At 42.4% G+C, this 14,428-nt stretch overlaps 1 protein-coding gene across 6 annotated transcripts in view; it reads right to left on the bottom strand.

Moving 5' to 3' along the window:
• NLGN4X (neuroligin 4 X-linked) overlaps positions 1–14,428 on the bottom strand; it is a 370,297-nt gene that overhangs the window by 61,705 nt on the left and 294,164 nt on the right. The window lies entirely within an intron of this gene.

Raw genomic sequence — 14,428 nt, 5'->3', positions numbered from 1 at the left:
AAAAAAAAATAAAGCCTATTATACAGAGTGAGGTAAGTCATAAAGAGGACAACAAATATTGCATACTAACACATATATATGGAATCTAGAAAGATGGTATTGATGAAATGATCTGCAGGGCAGCAAAGGAGATGCAGCCATGGAGAACAGGCTTATGGACACGGTGTGGGATGTTTGGAGAGAGGAATATGGAAACATCCATCACCGTTTATAAAACAGACAGCGGATGGGGATTTGCTGAGTGATGCAGGGAACTCAAACTGGGGCTCTGTGTCAACCTAGAGGGGTGGGATGGGGACGGAGGTGGGAGGGGGGTTCAAGTGGGAGGGGACATGGGTATACCTATGGCTGATTCATGTGGACGTACGGCAGGAACCAACACAACACTCTAAAACAATTATCCTTCGATTAAAAACACATTTTTAAATAATTTTAAAAAAAGGAGAGGATAGGAAAAGAGGAATTGAGATGGTGATTGGGGGAGAATACTTCCAAGAGACTGATGCTGTACAAACAAAAAATGGGGCATATTAGGAGACTAAAGTGTGGTTAAATATTTGCAAAAGGGATCAATCTGAGAACGTTTATGTGTTGGTAGGTGTGTCCAGGGGAGAGGAAGAAGAGAGGTGTGGTGAGTGGGGGCATCTTGACTGGGGGTGAGAAGGATGGGATTTCCAACATAGGCTTATGGTTGGGCCTTTCTTCCTCTGTGCATTGTCTATGTCTAGGCCTGATTGTTGTCACAGCACTTTTTGAGTCAATCTGAGCATCTGTATGATCAGGTAATGCCAGACAATGAGTTCTAATTTAACCTAAGTTGCTCCAACTTCTGTGAACACTGTGAAATATGACTGGTAAAACCAAGCTTTCTCAAAGTTCTCTGTGAACTGTATCAGACTGTATGGGGGAAGTTGATTAAAGTCATCTCTTTTACGGACTTTATAGTTGGGGGCTCCAAAATCACTGCAGATGGTGACTGCAACTGTGAAATTAAAAGACACTTGCTCCTTGTAAAAAAAACCATGACCAACCTAGACAGCATATTAAAAAGCAGAGATGTTACTTTGCCAACAAAGGTTAGTCTAATCAAAGCTATGGTTATTCCTAATGTATGGAAGTGTGAGTTGGACTATAAAGAAAGCTGAGTGCCAAAGAATTGATGCTTTTGAACTGTGGTGTTAGAGAAGAGTCTTGAGGGTCCCTTGAACTGCAAGGAGATCCAACCAGTTCATCCTAAAGAAAATCAGTCTTGAGTATTCATTGGAAGGACTGATGCTGAAGCTGAAGCTCCAATACTTTGGCCACCTGATGGGAAGGCTTGACTCACTGGAAAAGACCCCAATGCTGGGAAAGACTGAAGGCTGGAGGAGAAGGGGACGACAGAGGATGAGATGGTTGGATGGCGTCACCAACTCAATGGACATGAGTTGGTGATGGACAGGGAGGCCTGGCGTGCTGCAGTCCATGGGGTCACAAAGAGTCGGACACGACTGAGCAACTGAACTAAACTCATCTTAAGGAATGTCATCCTGCCACTGAGGGAGCTGGTAGGCTGGAAACTCGGGCAGGAGATAACACTACTGACGTGAGGCAGAATTCTTTCTTTTCTGGGAAATCTCGGGTTTTGTACTTAAAATCTCAACTGATGAGATGAGGCTCACCCACATGATGGTGGGTGATCTCCTTTCCTGAAATCAACTGATGTTAGACATTAACCACATCCACAAGATGGCATACACAGCAACACCTAGATGATTAAATGACAAGGTACTATATGGTCTAACCAAGGTGATCCAGACAGTTGAGCATCCTACAGGGGACAGAGGAAAATTCCGCTACCATAACAGAGCTATCAGGCTCTAGGAACTTCTTGCAAATTATGAGTAAATATTACATAAAGGAAAGCCTGTTGGTTTTCACCTTGCACGAAAGGCACTCCAGGTGTGAGCAAAAGACCACACCATATGACTTCCCTAAAGAAACTCTGTATCCACCCCATATTCCATATTTAATTTGCACTGTTGTAATATTAAGCAATCCTAAAGGAAATCAACCCGGAAGGACTGGCTCTGATGCTGAAGCTCCAATCCTTTGGCCACCTGATGCGAAGAACTGACTCATTGGAAAAGACTCTGATGCTGGGAAAGATTGAGGGCAGGAGGAGAAGCGGATGACAGAGGATGAGATGGTTGGATGGCATCACTGATTCGATGGACATGAGTTTGAGCAAGCTCCAGGAAACAGTGAAGGACAAGGAAGGCTGGTGTGCTGCAGTCTGTGGGGTCGCAAAGAGTCAGACACTACTTACCAATTGGACAACAATGTTAAGCAATGAGCCTGGGTTTCTGCCTATGGGTTTGCAGGGCAACGGACACAGCCTCAGTGTATCTGGGTAGATACCATAAGATCCCTTCCGGTCAGTCATGAACTCAGATTAATGCCAATTCAAGAGGTCCTTTGGGGTGCCTCTTTCACCCCTAGATGTTTTTGAAAGCCCATTCGTTGGGGGAAACTCCATCAAGTCAAGACAAATATAATCCTGTCTTTATTGGAAGAGCAACTTTTACAATTTAAAACTGAGAGTCTTCTACTTTAAATTCCATGTACCAAACTCCAACGAATAGGTGGGAATATGGTTCTTCCCTCTTCCTGCCTTGGAAACGCCACATGAGTCATTTTTCAGCTCAGTCGCTACGCTGCGTCCAACTTTCTGCAACCATTTTTATCCAGGGGGCAACGGGGCATTAGAACATTTGGCATGTCTTTACAAGGTAATGGTACCTCCCAGGAGGCAGACTATTGTGTGGGTAGCTTCATCCTTCCTCTCATGGGATGGGAATCACAGTGAAAAGGAAGGTGCCATCTTTGTCAACAAGTTGGGCCTGGGAGAGCCTCTGGTGGATTCTGGCCAGATGCACTCAGCCGAATAAAGTCATAATTTATGCCTGCATCGAACAGTCCGCAGAAGAGGAGAGTCCCAGTATTTGGCTGGGGATTCCTGGTCGTGCAGACGGCTTATTGTGAAAACCCAAATGCTGAATTCCACTTTCACTCAGTTATCTGGGAAGTTTGGAGAGAAAACTCAATGTTTATGAGGAAATGCGACATATTTGGGGAAACAGAAAGGGCTGAAGAGTCAGTCCATAGCATTGGCGGTTCCCAGCTAAATTTCTTCCCTTCTCTCTGTTACCATTCTCCTCCACTGGAGGTCAACTTTAAAAAAAAGAAAAAACTAAACATAGAACTACTATATGACCCAGCAATTCCACAACTGGGCATAAACCCTGAGAAAACAATTATGCAAAAAAAACCCTACAAGTCCTCCAAAGTTCACAGCAGTGCTATTTACCATAGCCAAGATAGGAAAGCATCCTCAGTGTTCATTAACCCATGAATGGCCACAGAAGCTGTGATAGATACTTTCAATGCAATGTTACTCAGCTACAAACAAGGGCAAAACTGGGTCATTTCTAGAGACACAGATGAACCCAGAGACTGTCATACAGCGGCAAGTTGGTCACAAAGAGAAAAACAAATATCGCATGTTCCCGGTAGCTCAAACGGAAACGAATCTGCCTGTGATGCAGGGAACCAGGGTCCGACCCCTGGGTTGAGGAGTTCCCCTGGAGAAGGAAATGGCGATCCACTCCAATATTCTTGCCTGGAGAATCCAGTGGACAGAGGAGCCCAGTGGGCTGCCGTCCGCGAAGTTGCAAAGAGTCAGACACTGAGCAACTAACACACATTAACGCGTACATGTGAAATCTAGAAAAATGGTACGGATGATCTTATTTGCAAAAAAAAAAGATATACAGACACAGTCCTAGGGAATAAACACATGGACAACAAGAGGAAAAGCTGGGGTGGGAGGGTGGGCTGAATCGGGAGATTGGAACTGAGACGTGAACACCATTGACACTCTGCATGAAATAGATATTTAATGAGAACGTGGCGTACAGCTCCGGGAACTCTCTTCTCTGCTCTGTGGGGCCCTGGATGGGAAGGAAATCCAAAAGAGAGGGGATATGTGTATACGTGTAGCTGACTCACTTTGCTGAAATCAGTACAAACAGTGAAGTAAAGACAACTCTGCAAATCTGCTACATTGCTGTTAGTTGTGTCTGACTCTTTGCAAACCCCACGGACTGTAGCCCACCAGGCTCCTCTGTCCATGGGCTTCTCCAGGCAAGAATACTAGAGTGGGCTTGCCATTTTGTCCTCCAGGGCATCATTATGACCCAGGGATCAAACAAGCATCTCCTGCATTGGAAGGTGGATTCTTAACCATCTGGGCCTCCGCCAATAAAAATTTTAAAAAAAGAAAACAAAAAGAAATAGCAGTTGCGTGTGTCTAACTCAGAATCCAGGACTTCAAAGGGCACTGGGGATCAATTGCCTTCTCTCCTTTCTCTCTTCTATTTAATACATACATGTTCTTAATCTTTTAATTTCAACGACACTTGCAATGATGACAAAGAGAGATCCAGCGTCAGAGATCATTATCACAGCTAGCGTTTTTCAGATCCCGACCAGACTCTGTTTCTTAGATATATTGTGAGTTGATTGTTTCAAACCAATAAAACCTAATGTAAGTCAAGACGCTCTCAAAATTGATGAGAATGTCGATTGACTTGACCAGATACTTGAAAAATATGAAATTGTTCTAAAACAAAGTTTACCAACTCGCAAAGTGGCATTAGGTTTTGCAAGCATCTAGAGTGGACCCTGGGCTTCCTTGGTGGCTCAGCTATAAAAAAATCCACCTGCCAATGCAGAAGAAGCAGGAGATGCAAGTTCAAACCCTGGGTCAGGAAGATCCCCTGGAGGAGGAACCCACTGCAGTATTCTTCCTGAAGAATCTCAAGGACACAGGAGCCTGGCAGGCTACAGTCCATACAGTGGCAAAGAGCTGGACACGACTGAAGCGATTGAGCAAAGTGGGCTCTAGCATGATCAGCTTCTTATCACGAAATTCTTATCCTTCAGCAACAACCCCAAGGTTTAGCTCTCAGTAACTAGGTTCAGTTCAGTTCAGTTCAGTTCAGTTCAGTTCAGTTGCTCAATCGTGTCTGACTCTTTGAGACCCCACGGACTGCAGCACACCAGGCCTCCCTGTCCATCACCAGCTCTCAGAGTTCACCCAAACTCATGTCCATCGAGTCGGTGATGCCATCCAACCCTCTCATCCTCTGTTGTCCCCGTCTCCTCCTGTCCTCCATCTTTCCCAGCATCAGGGTCTTTTCCAGTGAGTCAGTCAGTTCGTCACCATCAGGTGGCCAAAGGATTGGAGTTTCAGTTTCAGAATCAGTCCTTCCAATGAATATTCAGGACTGATTTCCTTTAGGATGGACTGGTTGGATCTCCTTGCAGTCCAAGGGATTCTCAAGGGTCTTCTCCAACACCACAGTTCCAAAGCATCAATTCTTCCACACTCAGCTTTCTTTATAGTACAGTTGTTACAGAACAGTTGGCTTTAACATTTTTAGTCCATTTTTTGACTGCAGGATAACTGCTTTACAATGCTGTCTTGCTTTTTGTGGTACAACTGCATAATTCATCTACATGTACACATATATCCCCTCCCTCTTAAAGAGTGCGGTGGCATCTCATTGTAGTTTTGATTTGCATTTCTCTAATAATGAGTAATGTTCAGCATTTCTTCGCATCAGGTGGCCAAGGGATTGGAGCTTCAGCTTCAGCATCAGTCCTTCCAATGTAACCAGATTGGGGAACCACTTGGCACCAAAAGAGAGACTTTGACTTATTAATCAGTAACTGATAAATTATTAGTTCACTGACTGTAGCCACTGTAGGCTGGCATGTCAGCTAAGGAAAAATCAATGAATCTGTCACCAACGAGAGTCTCAAACCCCAATCTTGTACACATGAATATATAAAGCCTCAGTTTCATTTTAAACAGATCTAATTCCACAGATATAGAGAACAGACTCTTGGATTCTGTGGGAAAAGGCGAGGGTGGGAAGATTTGAGAGAATAGCACTGAAACGTGTATATTACCATATGTGAAATAGACGACCAGTCCAAGTTCAATGCATGAAACAGGGGATTCAACACCCGGTACACTGGGACAACCCAGAGGGACGGGATGGGGAGGGAGGTGGGAGGGGGGTTCAGGGTGGGGAACACATGTACACCTGTGGCTGATTCATGTCAGTGTGTGGCAAAAACCACTACAATATTGTAAAGTAATTAGCCTCCAATCAAAATAAATAAATTAATTAAAATAAGCATATCTAATTCCAGAAGGAGGTATATTATTTAAGAAATAGAGTATTTGCTGAATCAGTAGAACACAATGGTAATTTCTATGCACATAAGAAAGAAAAAAATGAGACTCGAGCTTAATATGTCAGAGGGTACAAGGGTCTCCTTAAGCGGTCCAGTCCAATAGAAACCACTTCCCAGTGCTAGAGTCTAAAAGGGTTCTGAAATAATAATGTAATACAAAATGGCCAGATAATGACAGAAACATATTCAATTAGAATTTTTTTTAAAAACTTTCGGAAGTATTGTTTTTTCAGAAATGCGTGTTAAGACATTTACTTGCAAAACACCTGCAGTTGTTAGTAAGACCATCATGAAAAATCTGAAGTAGTGTGGTATTTCTTAAAGGAAAGCAAAAAGGAGCTATTTAAGACTAAGAACACACATTGAAAAGCAAGAGGGGATAGATGGCCACAGAGAAAAAGACAGAAACACTGACAGAGATATTAAAATGCAGGAATATAAGTCACAGATGCTCTCAAAACTGATGAGTGTTGATGAATTCGATTGGGTACTTGAAAAATATTGAATTTTCCTAACGCAATTTTAGAGACACAGATGGAGAAAACACACAGAAATCGATTGCTTCTACGACTGAGGGGTGAAGGGACACCTCATGACTATTTTCGCATACCTCCACAAACATCTTGGCTTTATTAACCAAGGCCTGTTACTGATAAAAACCCAACACACTCTATAACCAGCTGACTTTCAAAGTGCCCGTAAGTAAAATATTAACCTGGGCTTAATGACTCCCTCCAGCCAAAGCTATGGTTTTTCCAGTAGTCATGTATGGTTGTGAGAGTTGGACTATAAAGAAAGCTGAGGACCAAAGAATGGATGCTTTTGAACTGCGGTGTTGAGGAAGACTCTTGAGAGTCTCTTGGACTGCAAGGAGATCCAACCCGTCCATCCTAAAGGGAATCAGTCCTGGGTGTTCACGGGAAGGATGATGCTGAAGCTGAAACGCCAATCCTTTGGCCACCTGATGCGAAGAACCAACTCATTGGAAAAGACCCTGTTACAAGGAAAGATTGAACCTGGGAGGAGAAGGGGACGACAGAGGGTGAGACGGTTGGATGGCATCACCAACTCAATGGACATGAGTTTGAGCAAGCTCTGGGGGTTGGTGATGGACAGGGAGGCCTGGCATGCTGCAGTCCATGGGGTCGCAAAGAGTCAGACAGGACTGAGCGACTGAATTGAACTAATGACTCTCTATGTTGAGAGTGGATCCTCAATTTCAAGAGTTGCTTCCAGTGGTCATTTTTAGCATCATAACTGCAGGGAAATTAACAAGGAAGAGGAAAACCCAGGTTCAAGACTGATGAGGTATTTTTTCCCACACAAGTAGGCTTCACTCCTTATTAACTTTAACATAAAGGACACGAAGACATCACCTTTCCATTGACAGGATCAGGATCCAAGCCCTCCTATTCAACATTTATTTATTTGGGAAGAAATTAAGTCATAATGTGAAATATCCATTCAACCATCCTTAATTCCACACACCCTTCCCTTTATCCCTTTATCCTCACATGTATACACCCAAGCAACTTTGGTGAGCTCTGACCAATTTCCAGGTCCTGTGAGTGGAACAAATAGAGCAAGGTACTGGGGAAGTAAAATCGCCCATCTTGCAAAGATTTCAGGACTCTAAATTTAACCAGAGGTCTGAAATCATCAGGAGAGCTAATAACAAAGAGAAATGTGGATAAATTACAATTGACACTCAAAAAGCAATCCATGTTAACAACAGTGACCAAACAGTGCTGATTCCACTGTGCGAAGTGTTTTCATTTTTTCTTAAACACAAAATGAGCTTCATTTCTTAGAATTTCACCTTTCCAAACACATTTAGGACTTATTTTTCCCTCTTGTTGGCAGAAAATAAAACGTTGGTTCTTCCTTTTTTTCTTTAAGTGAGTCTATCTTAAATAATCTTTTCCTGGTTTTTATTACCACTGATTTAATACATTCATATGTATAATTTTATATACAATTTTATACATTCTTATCATAAGATAACAACGTGGCATAATTTTAAACATTACTAATATAATATTTTAATATAACTTTTTGTCTTCTCTCCCACAAGAGATGGCTTCCATCAAGCCAGTCTTGTATATGACATCGGGCAGACATGTGAAATGCAGTCAAATGGTAACTGCAGAGGAACCCCCTCAAATGCAGGGTGTACTGATAGTATAGAGCACAGATAAGTGAGCGGAAATGTTTAGTGTTTCTATAGGAAGAGGATATACAGATTTAAGAAGAGTGACGATAATTCCAGAACTTTTAAAGACTTCAGAACAAAGGTAAACTATTCAATGCCATACAGTGAGTTTCAGTTCGGTTGCCCAGTCGTGTCTGACTCTTTGTGACCCCATGCACTACAGCACGCCAGGCCTCCCTGTCCATCACCAGTTCCTGGAGTTTACTCAAACTCATGTCCATCAAGTCATTGTTGCCATCCAACCATCTCATCCTCTTCTCCTCCCACCTTCAGCCTTTCCCAGCATTGGGATTTTTTCAAATGAGGAAGTTCTTCACATCGGGTGGCCAAAGTGAGCTTAAATAGGTACTATCTTCCCTAAAATCAGTGCTATTGCTTGCCTGTCTATCTATCCATCCATCCATCTGCCCATTCACTAACCCATCTGTTCATCTATCCATTTACCCACCCACCCACCCACTCATCTTTTCATCCATCCATCCACATACTAACTCACTCATCCATCTATCCATCCATCCATCATCCATCCATCCATCCATCCAACCAACCATCCAACCATCCATCTATCCATCCACCCATCCCTCCAACCATCCAACCATCCATCCATCCAGCCATCCATCTATCCATCCACCCATCCACCCACCCATCCAACCATCCACCGATCCATCCAACCATCCAACCATCCATCCATCCATCCATCCACCAATCAGTCCATCCATCCATTCATACATCCATCTATCCATCCATCCATCTGCCCATTCACTAACCCATCTGTTCATCTATCCATTCACCCACCCACCCACCCACTCATCTTTTCATCCATCCATCCACACACTAACTCACTCATCCATCTATCCATCCATCCATCATCCATCCATCTAGCCAGCCAGCCAGCCAACCATCCAACCATCCCTCTATCCAACCATCGATCCAACCATCCATCCATGCAACCATCCATCTATCCATCCAACCATCCATCCATCCATCCATCTACCCAACCAACCATGCATCCATCCATCCACCTACCCACCCACTCTTTCACTCACTCATTCATCCATCCATTGAACTTTTCATACATTTATCCATCTACCCACTGACTTACTCCTCCACCTATCCATCCACCCATCCACCCATCCAACCGTCCATCCACTCATCTTTTCATCCATCCATCCATTCACCCACCAACTCACTCATTGATCTGCCCATCAGTTCATCCACCCAACCACCCATCCACTCAATGCATCCATCTATTCACCCGCCCATCCTTTCCTCTATGGATCCATCAGCCCATTCACCCATTAACTCACTCATCCTTTCATCCATCCTCCCAACCACTCTCTCATCCACCCATCCATCAGTCCAGCCATACACCCATCACCCTATTCACCTACCTGTCCACCCACCCACCCATTGATCCACCTATCCATCCACCCACAGTTCTTTTGTTCTCAGTTCAGTTCAGTTCAGTCGCTCAGTCATGTCCTACTCTTTGTGACGCCATGGATTGCAGCACTTCAGGCCTCCCTGTCCATCACCAACTCCCGGAGTTTACTCAAACTCATGTCCATTGAGTTGGTGATGCCATCCAACCATCTCATCCTCTGTCATCCCCTTCTCCTCACCCTCAATCTTTCCCAGCATCAGGGTCTTTTCAAATGAGTCAGCTCTTCACATCAGGTGGCCAAAATATTGGAGTTTCAGCTTCAACATAAGTTTCGTTCTAACATTAAATAGAGGCTGTAGAGATTTGGGAAAACAATGCAGAATGGCTTGACCTACAGAATGAATAGCAGTGCTTCTTCACATCCTCCTGCTTAAATGGCATTAAGTGGTTAAATGGCTATTTTTTTGCTACCTGGGGTCTAAGGAATGATGCTAACACCATGGACTCTATGGCTTTGGCAGGTTACCTTGAATGCTTGACACCTCATTAGCACAACCTAAAACATGGCTTTCCAAAATAATTAAGCCTCCTAAATTTGTAATGGAACATGAGTATTTGTACCGTTTTGGCTCACATTCAATGCCACGGTCTTATCTGTTCCCTAAACGATCTCTCCACATAATTCTATTACTCATCTCATTCCATCATGATTTATTTAACATCTGCCTGCAGCAAAGGCATGCACCATTTCCCTATACAGAAATGAGGTTGTGGAAAGCCAAGAGATACAGTATTGTGCAATTTTATGTAATCTGGCCGAGTTTCATTCTGTTTATCCCTGGGGGCGGCCTCGGGTCAGACCGTAAAGTCAGCGATGCAAAGCTCCCTAAGTGGATTTGTTTATGCAAATGCATACATTCATTTGGGTAACAGGAACACCGGGAAATGAAGGAGCTGGTGGAAAGTTATTGTTCCACTCCTGTAATTACTGAACGCACATCAGTCATATAGATGGCCATTTAGTACACGCCCACAGCAGGCACACAGAACAATTGGTGCCCTATGAACTTTCAGTAGGCACAACTGTGTCATGAAGCCCCCCTAACCCCCAAGTCTCCAAGGACAGCCCAAAGGGTGGCCCTTTAAGATTAAAGTATGAAATGTGGAAGTCCTAGCCATGAAATCAGAGAAGAAAAAGAGGTAAGAGAAATCCAAATTGGAAACAAAGGAAGTAAACCTCTCACTGTTTGCAGACAACATGATGGTATAAATAGAAAACCCCAAGGATCCCATCGGAAACCTACTAGAGCTAATCAAGGAATTTAGTAAAGTAGCAGGATACAAAATCAATACATGGAAATTCCTTGCATACCTATACGGTAACAATGAAAGATCAGAAAACAAAATTAAGCAACTAATCCCATTTACTGTTGCAACAGAAAGAATAAAACACCTAGGAATAAACCTACCTAAGGAGACAAAAGACTATATGTACAAAACCATAAGACGTTGATGAAAGAAAACAAAGGTGATACGAACAGATAGAGAGATATACCATCTTCTAGCACTGGAAGAATAAATATTCTGAAAATGACTATACTGACTAAAGCAATCTACAGATTCAATGCAGATCAAATTACCAATGGCATTTTTCACAGAACTAAAACAAAAATTTTTACAATATGTATGGAAACACAAAGGACCTCGGAGGTGCAAAGCAATCTTAAGAAAAAAGGAGCTGGAGAAATCAACTTTCGTGACTTCAGACTATACTACAAAGCTAGAGTCATCAAACAGTATGGTACTGGCACAAAAGCAGGGATATATATCAGTGGACTAGGAGAGCAAGTCCAGACATAAACTCATGCATGTATGAGGAATTTTCCTTAGTTGGTGGGTTTGAACATGGCTGGAGGACCTGCAAGCCATGGGCGTGGGGCAACGTCAAAGGCACACACAGGTCGAGATTTGTACAAACCCATCAAGTGCATGATCACCTTCACTTGATCATGCAACTGGGCAGATGGCCTCTAAATATTTCAGTCAACCCATCTATCCTGAATATCTTTAATCTCCCCAAAGAGAATCCAACCTTACATTTATCCCCAAGTAACTAACAAGTCCATTCACAAATATAATGCATTTATGACATACTGCATACAAGCAGATCAGCTGAAGGACTAGCCTGTGAATTTTCTGATGGAGGGTTAGCAGATCACTCCTAGAGTGAGGACATGCCATCAAAGTAACTACAGTCCATAGGGTCACAAAAAGTCAGACACAACTGCAATAACTTAGCACATCCTCCTTTAAAGGGGTTTCCTTGGTAGCCCCTCAGTGGTAAAGAACGCACCTGCAATGCATTAGACTTGGGTTCTATCCCTGGGTTGGAAACATCCCCAGAGGAGAAAAGGACAACCCACATCCCTATTCTTGTCAGGACAATCCCATGGACAGAGGAGTATGTCAGGCTACAGTCCTTGGGGTAGCAAAACAGTCAGATACAACTTAGCTGATGAATAGCAACAACATTCCAACATTCTCCTGAAAACAGTTTGGTATATACAGAATATTAAATTGCCTATTTTGTGTGTTTGTGTGTGTGTGTTAAGTTTTTCTAATGTGGACTATTTTTACCGTACTGAACATGTTACAATACTGCTTATGTTTTATGACTTTTTTTTGGGGGAGGGGGCGGCCAAGAGGCAACTAGGGATTAAATCCACACCCCCTGCACTGGAAGGTGAAATTTTAATTACTGGACCACCAGGGAAGTCCCTCTTCTTTTTTTTTTTAAATTAGCTCAATTTTCCTTTCAGCAGTAACAAATACCTCCAATTTCACATCCTAGAAACTAAAAGGCACAAGGCAAGGTCGGAAAAAGGAAAACTGTCAGATTAAAAAACCCCACGATGACAAATTCTAGGGGTTTAGGACTTCCCTGGTGGCTAAGACAGTAAAGAAGCTATCTGCAATGCAAGAAAACTGAGTTCCATCCCAAAGTTGGGGAGATCCCCTGGAGAAAGGAAATGGCAACCCACTCCAGTATTCTTGCCTAGAGAATTCCATGGACAGAGGAGCCTGGCGGGCCACAGTCCATGGGGTCACAAAGAGTCAGATACGACTGAGCTACTCAGCACACACTAAGCATGTTAACTGACTGCCTTGTAAAAACTTTATAAAAAGATTTTATAAAGTGATGAAATAACCAAGGGGTAACTCTAAGAATCAGTAGGGTATGTTTTTGAAAAGTAAGTACATATTTATTGCTATATATAAATTCTTATCCTCTCTAGCCAAGAAGTCATCTGAGCCTTGTCATATGGTCCAATAATTAGCTTATAATGCACATAAATGTTCTATCAAATTTGGCGAATTTATACTGTTTTGGGGTGTTTTCCATAACTTCGAAAATCATCTCAAAACTATTTCCTTTTGAAAATACTCAAATTTTTCATACTAGTAATAACCTTTAGACTTTAGGAGGGAGATTGTTATTGTATAAAAATGTACAGTAACAGTGGACAATTTCCTTTGTGTAAAAATGAGTTAAATTTTCCAATAACGATTTTTGTAACAAGAGGCTGGCTTTCAGAATCTAACAGTTATTTTGGTAGCCTTGTACGATTGTAAAGCAGTAATTGCAATGGAAATATTTTGAAGCTCTCAGTAGAGACCTATTGTCCATTAACAGAGTCTTTGACTTTTAAAGCATTCTCAGTGAAGTAAATTATAATAATTTCTTCAGAATTTCAACTCTGTTCTCAATGGGGATGGATGTGCTTTCATACCTGCTAAATTCCTGGCTTTGAAATTCACACACAGAGAAAGCCTAGTGCAGGCTCCCTAGTTGTCAACATCTATATTTTAACACCCTACCCCTTTAAGCTCTAAAAATGAGAATGTTAACTTGTTTTATATTAGGTTCCATGACATTTTCTGGAATATTCAATTCCATAAAAGTCAGCACAGCCATTTACATAAGACATGGGAGTTGAAACAGAAAAAAAGCTAATTCTGATTTACTAAAATGTCAATGTCAATTTGAAATCCTATTAAGGCTGGGATAGAAGTTCTTTGCCATGGATACTGAGAAGCATGAGTCATTGCAACCTTTAACCATGTTTCTACGTTTTTGTGTGTGTGAACCTCGGCGATCATCTTCAGGAGGATTTACCGCGTTAATGTCTTACGACGTGAAACAGGATGAAGAACCACTGCAAGGTGGTGTTTAAGAACCGGCTTATCTCAACTGTAGATACTCAAAGAGGTGGGTGTCACCTCTTCAAGGCGTGGGAGAAGCCAAACAAAGAGGAATCTCAAAAATCCTTCTTCCAATTATACTCTACATCAAGATTCCTTGTCTCCATGTCCACGTAAATACGAACTGAAAGCTCATCTTGAGTTTTTAGCAGGTGTAGTCCAAAAAAGGAGATGGACAGAGATCCCATTTTTGGCTGCTCCTCCAAATCAGCCAATGAAATAATCCACACTACCTGACATCAACTGTTTATACGTGAAAA

Source organism: Cervus elaphus, chromosome X (genome assembly GCF_910594005.1).
Source record: "Cervus elaphus chromosome X, mCerEla1.1, whole genome shotgun sequence".
Classification (NCBI taxonomy): Eukaryota; Metazoa; Chordata; class Mammalia; order Artiodactyla; family Cervidae; genus Cervus; species Cervus elaphus.
Note: the sequence above shows the minus strand (reverse complement) of the source record. Positions and strands in the feature narration are given on the sequence as shown.